This window comes from Crinia signifera, chromosome 6 (genome assembly GCF_055691185.1).
Source record: "Crinia signifera chromosome 6, ASM5569118v1, whole genome shotgun sequence".
NCBI lineage: Eukaryota > Metazoa > Chordata > Amphibia > Anura > Myobatrachidae > Crinia > Crinia signifera.
Window position 1 is genome coordinate 49,996,277 of NC_139222.1, and position 11,279 is coordinate 50,007,555.

Here is an 11,279-nt window from a genome sequence, read left to right on the forward strand (position 1 = left end):
GAAGGAGAGCGCAGAGAGAGAGACAAGGAGAGCACAGAGAGAGAGAGACAAGGAGAGCGCAGAGAGAGAGACAAGGAGAGCACAGAGAGAGAGAAGGAGAACGCAGAGACAGAGAGACAAGGAGAGCGCAGAGAGAGAGAGAAGGAGAATGCAGAGAGAGAGAGAGACAAGGAGAGCGCAGAGAGAGAGAGAAGGAGAACGCAGAGAGAGAGAGAGACAAGGAGAGCGCCGTGAGAGAAAGAGAGACAAGGAGAATGCAGAGAGAGAGAGAGAGACAAGGAGAGCGCAGAGAGAGAGAGAGACAAGGAGAGCAAAGAGAGAGAGAGAGAAGGAGAACGCAGAGAGAGAGACAAGGAGAGTGTAGAGAGAGAGACAAGGAGAGCGCAGAGAGAGAGACAAGGAGAGCGCAGAGAGAGAGACAAGGAGAGCGCAGAGAGAGAGACAAGGAGAGCGCAGAGAGAGAGAGAGAAGGAGAACGCAGAGAGAGAGACAAGGAGAGCGCAGAGAGAGACAAGGAGAGAGCAGAGACAGAGAGAAAGACAAGGAGAGCGCAGAGAAAGAGACAAGGAGAGCGCAGAGAGAGAGAGAGACAAGGAGAGCACAGAGAGAGAGACAAGGAGAGCACAGAGAGAGAGAGACAAGGAGAGCACAGAGAGAGACAAGGAGAGCACAGAGAGAGAGAGACAAGGAGAGCACAGAGAGAGAGACAAGGAGAGCACAGAGAGAGAGAGAAGGAGAGCGCAGATAGAGAGAGAGAGACAAGGAGAGCGCAGAGACAGAAAGAGAGACAAGGAAAGCGCAGAAAGAGAGAGGAGAGCACAGAGAGAGAGAGACAAGGAGAGCGCAGATAGAGAGAGAGACAAGGAGAGCGCAGACAAAGAGAGACAAGGAGGGAGCAGAGAGAGAGAGACAAGGAAGGTGCAGAGAGAGAGAGAGAGACGAGGAGAGCGCAGAGAGAGAGTGACGAGGAGAGCGCAGAGAAAGAGACAAGGAGAGCGCAGAGAAAGAGACAAGGAGAGCAGAGAGAGAGAGAGACAAGGAGAGCACAGAGAGAGAGAGACAAGGAGAGCACAGAGAGAGAGAGACAAGGAGAGCACAGAGAGAGAGAGACAAGAAGAGCACACAGAGAGAGAGAGAAGGAGAGCGCAGAGAGAGAGAGAGAGAGAGAGAGAGACAAGGAGAGCGCAGAAACAGAAAGAGAGACAAGGAGAGCGCAGAGAGAGAGAGGAGAGCGCAGAGAGAGAGAGACAAGGAGAGCGCAGAGAGAGAGAGACAAGGAGGGAGCACGCTGAAAATCCACACCGTAACGCCTATTATGTGTCACACACCCATTACATAGTATACCACATGCAACGATGGCCTGCAAGGCTTGCTGGTGCCGGGCCCCCCCAAGTAACGACTACACTACAGCACTATGGCTAGGGCCGTACAAGAACCGTTGTTAGGGTTTTAATGCTAGTCCACAAAGTAACTTACTGCTTTGTGGGAGATCCGGTAGAGAGGCAAGGAGAGCGCAGAGAGAGAGACAAGGAGAGCACAGAGAGAGAGAGACAAGGAGAGCGCAGAGAGAGAGACAAGGAGAGCACAGAGAGAGAGAGACAAGGAGAGCGCAGAGAGAGAGACAAGGAGAGCACAGAGAGAGAGAGACAAGGAGAGCGCAGAGAGAGAGACAAGGAGAGCACAGAGAGAGAGACAAGGAGAGCGCAGAGAGAGAGAGACAAGGAGAGCACAGAGAGAGAGAGACAAGAAGAGCACAGAGAGAGAGAGAGAAGGAGAGCGCAGAGAGAGAGACAAGGAGAGCACAGAGAGAGAGAGACAAGGAGAGCGCAGAGAGAGAGACAAGGAGAACACAGAGAGAGAAAGACAAGGAGAGCGCAGAGAGAGAGAGACAAGGAGAGCACAGAGAGAGAGAGAGACAAGGAGAGCACAGAGAGAGAGAGAAGGAGAGCGCAGAGAGAGAGACAAGGAGAGCACAGAGAGAGAGAGACAAGGAGAGCGCAGAGAGAGAGAGACAAGGAGAGCACAGAGAGAGAGAAGGAGAACGCAGAGACAGAGAGACAAGGAGAGCGCAGAGAGAGAGAGAAGGAGAACGCAGAGAGAGAGAGACAAGGAGAGCGCAGAGAGAGAGAGAAGGAGAACGCAGAGAGAGAGAGAGACAAGGAGAGCGCCGTGAGAGAAAGAGAGACAAGGAGAATGCAGAGAGAGAGAGAGACAAGGAGAGCGCAGAGAGAGAGAGAGACAAGGAGAGCACAGAGAGAGAGAGAGAAGGAGAACGCAGAGAGAGAGACAAGGAAAGTGTAGAGAGAGAGACAAGGAGAGCGCAGAGAGAGAGACAAGGAGAGCGCAGAGAGAGAGACAAGGAGAGCGCAGAGAGAGAGAGAGAAGGAGAAAGCAGAGAGAGAGACAAGGAGAGCGCAGAGAGAGACAAGGAGAGAGCAGAGACAGAGAGAAAGACAAGGAGAGCGCAGAGAAAGAGACAAGGAGAGCGCAGAGAAAGAGACAAGGAGAGCAGAGAGAGAGAGAGACAAGGAGAGCACAGAGAGAGAGACAAGGAGAGCACAGAGAGAGAGAGACAAGGAGAGCACAGAGAGAGAGAGACAAGGAGAGCACAGAGAGAGAGAGACAAGGAGAGCACAGAGAGAGAGACAAGGAGAGCACAGAGAGAGAGAGAGAAGGAGAGCGCAGATAGAGAGAGAGAGAGACAAGGAGAGCGCAGAGACAGAAAGAGAGACAAGGAGAGCGCAGAGAGAGAGAGGAGAGCACAGAGAGAGAGAGACAAGGAGAGCGCAGAGAGAGAAAGAGACAAGGAGAGCGCAGACAGAGAGAGACAAGGAGGGAGCAGAGAGAGAGAGACAAGGAAGGTGCAGAGAGAGAGAGAGAGACGAGGAGAGCGCAGAGAAAGAGACAAGGAGAGCGCAGAGAAAGAGACAAGGAGAGCAGAGAGAGAGAGAGACAAGGAGAGCAGGTACTTGTTTCCTATCTGGGCGCCCGTCGCGGGCATCGCGGGTACATTTATGTATGGCCGCGACGCGACCGACGCGATGCCCGCGATTTCCCATTGAAACCAATGTTAAACTTGGAAATCGTGTCGGTCGCGTCGCGGCCGCCCATAAATGTACCCGCGATGCCCGCGACGCGATGCTCACGATTTCCCATAGGAATCAATGTTAAAAGCCGCGATGGACCCGATTTTACTGTTAAATGCCTCAATCAACCCGATTTGGCCATAGGAATCAATGTTAAATGGGCCACAGAGCCCATTAACCCTTAAATGTCCCCCCCAATTTTTGACGCCACCCCACGATCGACGCCAACCCGAAGCGTGGCGAGCGCAGCGAGACCGCGAGGGGCGGCGGTACGCGTCCTACGACCTTTTCATGCCCTACTATCCACTAGGGCGTGGTGTGAGAATATAATAGTGTGGCGAGCGCAGCGAGCCACCGAGCCCGAAGCGTGGCGAGCGCAGCGAGCCCCGCGAGGGGACGCGGATACCTTCACAATTATGCGCGTCCCCTCGCGGCCTTCACAGTGAAGGTATCCGCGTCCCCTCGCGGGGCTCGCTGCGCTCGCCACGCTTCGGGCTCGGTGGCTCGCTGCGCTCGCCACACTATTATATTCTCACACCACGCCCTAGTGGATAGTAGGGCATGAAAAGGTCGGAGGACGCGTACCGCCGCCCCTCGCGGGCTCGCTGCGCTCGCCACGCTTCGGGCTCGGTGGCTCGCTGCGCTCGCCACACTATTATATTCTCACACCACGCCCTAGTGGATAGTAGGGCATGAAAAGGTCAGAGGACGCGTACCGCCGCCCCTCGCGGGCTCGCTGCGCTCGCCACGCTTAGGGTTGGCGTGGATCCTGGGGTGGCGTCAAAAATTGGGGGGGAAATTTAAGGGTTAATTGGGCCTAATTCAGGGTTAATATGGCCAAATCGGGTCAATTGAGCCATTTAACAGTGAAATCGCGGTCAATCAGCCTTTTTAACATTGTTCCCTATGGGAAAATCGCGGTGATCGCGGTCATCGCGGGCATCGCGACCATCCAATTTTACCCGCGATGCCCGCGATTACCGCGATGAGCGCGATTTTTACCCCCGATGACCGCGATTTTGATCGTGGGCGCCCAGATAGGAAACAAGTACCGGAGAGCACAGAGAGAGAGAGACAAGGAGAGCACAGAGGCCCTTATTCTGAATCGTGCGGTACGGCCCGCGTGCGGCCGTACCGCCGATGTTTTCAGTCTGCACATGCGCAGAGGTCAATCTGCGCATGTGCAGCCCAATTCGCCGCAGACGTAGTTCGTCCGCCGCAAAGGGGGCGTATAGGGGCGTGAGGGGCTTCATACCCTCATTTCCCTATGCATACGCCCCGCGTTTCATGGGCGTTCCCATGCAAACGCGGGGCGTATGCATGCTAATGAGGGTATGACGCCAGTGATGGGGGCGGGAAGCTGACGTCACCGGATGTCAGCTCTCAGCCCTCATACAAGCTATCACACGGACGATTGTCCGTGTGGTCTCAGCTTGCGGGACCTGGTGGGGCGTGCGGCCCTGCCTTCGATGGTCGCCGACCATCGAATGCAGGGGGCAGCTCCCACCATGGTGGAGGCGTACGCCCCACCATTTTCTTGCGGATCGCCAGCCGTCCGTGTACGGACGGCCGTGGCGATCCGTATCGTGGGCGGGGATTGGTTTGTGCGGCCGGAGCACCGTGTGCGGCTCCGGCCGCACAGATCTGAATAAGGGCCAGAGAGAGAGAGACAAGGAGAGCACAGAGAGAGAGAGACAAGAAGAGCACACAGAGAGAGAGAGAAGGAGAGCGCAGAGAGAGAGAGAGAGAGACAAGGAGAGCGCAGAAACAGAAAGAGAGACAAGGAGAGCGCAGAGAGAGAGAGGAGAGCGCAGAGAGAGAGAGACAAGGAGAGCGCAGAGAGAGAGAGACAAGGAGAGCGCAGAGAGAGAGAGACAAGGAGGGAGCAGAAAGAGAGAGACAAGGAAGGTGCAGAGAGAGAGAGAGAGACGAGGAGAGCGCAGAGAGAGAGTGACGAGGAGAGCGCAGAGAGACAAGGAGAGCGCAGAGAGTGAGAGACGAGGAGAGCGCAGAGAGAGAGATGAGGAAAGCGCCGTGAGAGAGAAGAGGAAAGCGTCGTGAGAGAGACGAGGAGAGCGCCGTGAGAGAGACGAGGAGAGCGCCGTGAGAGAGACGAGGAGAGCGCCGTGAGAGAGACGAGGAGAGCGCAGAGAGAAAGAAAGAGATGAGGAGAGCGCAGAGAGAGAGAGAGAGAGACGAGGAGAGTGCAGAGAGAGAGACGAGGAGAGCGCAGAGAGAGAGCGCAGAGAGAGACAAGGATAGGAGAGAGGAGAGCAAAGTGAGAAAAAGAGGAGGGGAGTAGATAGAGCAGAGAGGGAGAGAAAGAAAGAGAGGAGAGAGTTGAAAATGGTATGTGTCTCCCCCCCCCCCCCCTTCCTTCTTCACTTTCAATATACAAGGCAAATAGTGTACCTGGTCAGAGGGGCAACAGCAGATACCATAAAGGAGGCTGAGGTGGCGGGTCCATTGGTGGAGGCAGAGGCGGCAGGTCCCGTAGAGGAGGCAGAGGCGGCAGGTCCCGTGGAAGAGGCAGGCAGAGGCGGCAGGTCCCGTGGGAGAGGCGGCGGGTTCTGTGTGGACGGAGATCGGGCAGCAGTGGGTCACGTGGAGAAGACCATGGAATATGAGGCCGCCAGTCCGGCAGCAGGACCTGCAGGCAGTAGCAGGTCACATGGAGGATGTGCCTGCCAGGCAGCATCATGATCACACCAGCTCTTCCTTCCTCTCTGCTGTTTCTTGTGCCGGGGCTGTCACATGACGTGAAGTCCCAGCAGCAGCATTAGGAGAGGCTCAGACAGAACAGCGGGTGGGAGGAGGCGGGCCACTAGCTCTGACTGCAGCCACCCACCTCCAGTGACGCTGCCTGCCACTGTGTGGCTGAGCAGCCCCTCAGCCCGTCACTATAGTTGTGTCAGTGCATGCGCATGCACAAACGCGGCGGCGGCCTCACTAGTGTCGGTCCCCGGGAAAGTTCCCAGCATATATAATGGCCAATCCGCCCCTGTGTAACGCCGACGCCAGCTGCAGACAGTAGTAGCGCTGCCTATATGTAACGCCCACTCCAGCTGCCGACAGTAGCGCTGCCTATATGTAACATCCACATCAGTTGCCGACAGTATCGCTGCCTATATGTAACGCCCACGCCAGCTGCTGACAGTAGCGCTGCCTATATGTAACGCCCACGCCAGCTGCTGACAGTAGCGCTGCGTATATGTAACGTCCACATCAGTTGCTGACAGTAGCGCTGCCTATCTCTGACGTCCACATCAGTTGCCGACAATAGCGCTGCCTATATGTAACGCCCACACCAGCTGCCGACAGTACTACGCTGCCTATATGTAACGTCCACGCCAGCTGCTGACAGTAGCGCTGCCTATCTCTGACGTCCACATCAGTTGCCGACAATAGCGCTGCCTATATGTAATGCCCACACCAGCTGCCGACAGTACTACGCTGCTTTTACAGATGGAACCAGCCTCATTGTTGTTGCTGGTGCACCAGATGCTCCGATATGGCGAGCAGCCTGCCAGCATAAATGGACACGCAAGCGTCTCGGACGCTCGCATGTCAATTGCCGGGAATAGGGCGGGCAAGCATCAGAGACGCACACATGCCAGAATCCCCAGCGCACCGCGGTGATTGGCGCTCCGGGGACAGGTACAATGAGGATGGCTCCATCTGGACATAGGGGGTTATTCAGGTTGATTTGCAAGGCTGCGAATTCGCAGCCTTGCGAGTCCACCAAACCCCGCCCGACGAACGCACGCCCCCCCGCCGCCCCAGCAAAGTGCGGCTTCGCCCGCACAGCAGCGAATGGATGTTTTGCATAAACATCCATTCGCTTTGCTGGGGTGTCCGCCCACATCATTCGATGGTCACCGACCATCGAATGATGTTTAGCGTGCACGCATATATAAGTGACTTTTCAGTTGCGTATATATGTGTGCACGCTGGCGTGATATGGGCGGGCCGGTGATGTCAGCTACCCGGCCCACACACCCGCGTCACTGCCTCATTACCATGAGATCGCCCAGCGTTCTCATGGAAACGCCCATGGAACGCTGGGCGTTCCAATATGGTAATGGGGCAGCCCGGCGCTCCCCGCCCATCTCCGCCCTCCCCTCGCTGCCATGGGTGCGTGCACCCGGCGACCCAAAAGGTCGCCGTGGGTGCACGCACCATGCACATGCGCAGAAACACGCCTGCGCATGCGCAGACACACAACATCGGTACTGCGTGCGAATGTGCGCAGTACCGATGCAATCTGAATAAGGTCCATAGTTTGGTGACAGTATTACTCGCTCTCACACACATTTTTTTTTTACCTTAAACTCTGTGGCAGCTCATCCTCTCCTGTCATCAGCCCTGCTGTGCTCCGATGTAGCTCCGCCCCCTTGTCCCGTGTGGCTCCGCCCATCCGTCCCGTGTAGCTCCGCCCCCTTTTCAGTGTCTTTTGGCTGACGCTGAAGTAGTTAAAGGGGGGTTGGGACATGGGAGCTGGGATGAGAAGGAGCCTCAGGATGCTGGCGCTGCTGTGCTGCCTGTAGTGTGACAGGCAGCAGCAGCCACGCACTGAAAGCAGCAGCAGCAGCAACAGGGGGGCAGCGGGGGCTCTCTGATCCTGGCTCCCCCCATGGCTCCTTTTATGTTGTGCCCGATCCTCGTGCGGCACCCCCGCTGTCTTTGCAGCCGCAGCTCCACCAACTGAGCTGCTGCTGCTGCTGTTTGCTCGGCTGGCCTCATCTCCCTGTAATGCGGGGAGCAGGAAGAGGGGCAGTTATGCTGGAGCTGGGGAACTGCTTCCGGGCACGGCCACTGCTACCCATAACTCCGCAGAGGCCGGCCCCTTCGGTTATCACATGCAGATTTCAGCCTCAGGGTCGGCCGGCCTCCCGGGAAACTTCCCGGTGCCTTTAATGGCCAATCCGCCCCTGCCCCCCACACACAGTAAGCAGTAGTAATATGAGAGGGGGCACAGGAATATAGTTATATATATTATATAGTAAATAAAGCCATTAGTAATACTCTCTACAGTGATGTGATGTGATATGTGTGTATATATATATATATATATATATATATATATATATATATATATATATATATGGTGCATTTTTGGGTGTTTGGGGGGGGGGGGGGCGAAGCATTTTTTTGCACCTGGGCCCACGACTCGCTAGTTCCGCCACTGATGGGGAGATATCAGGAAGGAGGGCCACAAGCACCCGGGATTAGGGGTTACTCACCGCCACTGCATCACAAGTCCCTCTGGATTCGCTACACAGCACGCCCGGGATGCTGCGCTCCGCAGTTGCGGTGTAATGGCTGTGGCTGCTCCCAGAGGATCTCTGTCTTGTGTCCTGTGTCATCGGCTCCTGCAGCAGGAGGTGCTGGGTCGTCCATGGCTCCGCCTGTCGTGCTGTTCTGGGTCGGCCTCTGCTTCCACCCCCGGCTCCTATCAGGCTGGGGATCTTCCTCTGTCCTCTCCTCCGCTGGGCTGTCACCTGTCCTCTGCGCGGCTCTTGTCCTTGATGTTGCCTAGTGTTCATAACACACTTTCGGACAGGCAACTCTAGGGGCAGCTCCGCACCACTGAGGGGGCTTCTACAGGTCTCCAGCTAAGGGTCCTTTGCGTGTCCTTCCTCGAGAGCGGGTGTCCTCCGTGGTGCCTGCAGTCCTTGGTCTCCACTTGCTGCGTCTTCTATCTTCTTCGGAGCAACTTCAGGAGAATCCTCCGGCTGGGTGTGCTCCCAGGTAATTTACCCCTTCAGCACCTTCTTCCTCGAGGTTCTAGTCTTCACCCTCTCGGCTCCTCCACGGGCAGGCACTATGTAGGACACCTCGGCAGCACACATCATTCTGTTCTCTCTGGGTTTGGGGCTCCTCCTGTGGTTGGCAGCTAGTGGGGGCAGCGCGGTTCCCTTCCCTCTGGCAGGTGGCAGCAGTAGGGGACATGGAGGAGCCTGGCTCTCCTGGCGCCATTCCTGGTCACACAGCTGCGCAACCCCCGCTCCTTACAGGTCAGCAGCTCACAGCACTGCACAGGCCCTTGTCCTCTCCAGGGATCACCCTTCCCGGTGCCGGCTCTCTCTGCTGTGGGTTATGCATCGCTGCAGGACCGCCTCTGCCCCCCCTGCCCTACTCTCTCTTTAGTCCCCCTCAGGCATACCTTGCAGCCAAGGTAGATGCTAAGTTATAGTGGGCTAAAGGACCTGTGATGACATCACACCCACGTGACCCGCAGTGATCAGTGGGAGGAGTCAATACACTGAGTTCCATTTCCTCCTTCCTTTCCTACTGCAGGCAGGATCAGCATGTGCTGCGGACTGGGTCTGAGACATCCCAAGTATCAGGTACACCCAGCGGCACCCCCTCGCCTCTCACCTGCCTGGTGGGCACCCTCTACGTCACCTGCTCTTACCACCCACCTTACCCGGCGGAACAAAACACCCCCCACCCCTCCTTCGACGGGCACCTTCTCGCCTGGCAGCACCCTCCGCGTTCTTACCTTGCACCACCACCCGCACATTCTGCCCCCACACTGTCCCCCCTGCACATACTGCCCCCACACTGTCCCCCCCTGCACATACTGCCCCCACACTGTCCCCCCCTGCACATACTGCCCCCACACTGTCCCCCCCTGCACATCCTGCCCCCACACTGCCCACCCTGCACATAGTACCCCACACTGCCCACCCATCACATAATACCCCACACTGCCCACCCTGCACATACTGCCCCCACACTGCCCACCCTGCACATACTGCCCCCACACTTCCCACCCTGCATATACTGCCCCCACACTGTCCCCCCTGCGCATACTGCCCCCACACTTTCCCCCCCTGCACATACTGCCCCCACGCTGTCCCCCCTGCGCATACTGCCCCCACGCTGTCCCCCCTGCGCATACTGCCCCCACGCTGTCCCCCCTGCGCATACTGCCCCCACGCTGTCCCCCCTGCACATACTGCCCCCACGCTGTCCGCCCCTGCGCATACTGCCCCCACGCTGTCCGCCCCTGCGCATACTGCCCCCACGCTGTCCGACCCTGCGCATACTGCCCCCACGCTGTCTGCCCCTGCGCATACTGCCCCCACGCTGTCTGCCCCTGCGCATACTGCCCCCATGCTGTCTGCCCCTGCGCATACTGCCCCCACGCTGTCTGCCCCTGCGCATACTGCCCCCACGCTGTCTGCCCCTGCGCATACTGCCCCCACGCTGTCCCCCCCTGCACATACTGCCCCCACGCGGCAGCACACACACACACCCCTTCTTACCCTGTGGCGACCCCTTCTTCCCGCTCGACGGACCACCCCCCACTTTACCTGGCGTGCCCCCTCCCCGCCTGATGGCACCTCCTGCCCGGCGGCACCCCCCACACTTGCCTGGCGGCACACTCCCCCTACTTACCCAGGCACCCCAAACCCCCTGCTTCTCGCCCATCCGGGGGCAGCCCCTCACTGCTTCTACCTTACTTACCCAGGTGCCCCCTCCTCCATGCTTCTCACCCGCCCGGTGGGCACTCCCCCCTGACCTCTGTTCTTACCACCCACCCCCATTCCTTATCCCGGCGGCACAATTCCCCCCCTCTCGACGGGCACCTTCTAGGCCGTCGGCACCCTCCACTCCCGTTCTTACCCTTCGCCACCACCCGCTTCCCACCCGCCCGGCCAGGGGCTCCCCCACCCACCCCCCCTTTCCTCTCTCCTGTACGGTTGGCAACCCACCAGCTTCTCACCAGGCAGCACCCCCCACGCCCCCCCATTCTTATCCTATGGCACCCCTTTCTTCCGGCCCGACGGGCACCCCTCCCCGCTTCTTTTTTTTTTTTTCATCAATAGATTTTTATTGGTGCAGAAAATTTATATGGGGTACAAAAAAGAAGAGGGGGCATTCCAGGGAGGAAGGGGGGGGGAGGGGGAAGGGGCGTGGATAGCAAACATAAGGGGGGTTACAAATCAGACATAGATCATTACATATCACTGCGCAGAGTGATCCACGGTAACAGCATAAATTCAAACAGTACAACACAGGCATTGATTATTATTGTACATTGTACATTGCTGCCCTGTGGCCTAGGGTTAGTGGACTCTCAGTTATAGGAGGTAGAGGGAGCAGGGCTGCGGGGCTGACATTGAACTGGAGAGGCATCAGGAAGTTCAGTCAGATTGAATTGTGGCGAAATCGAAGTGGTAT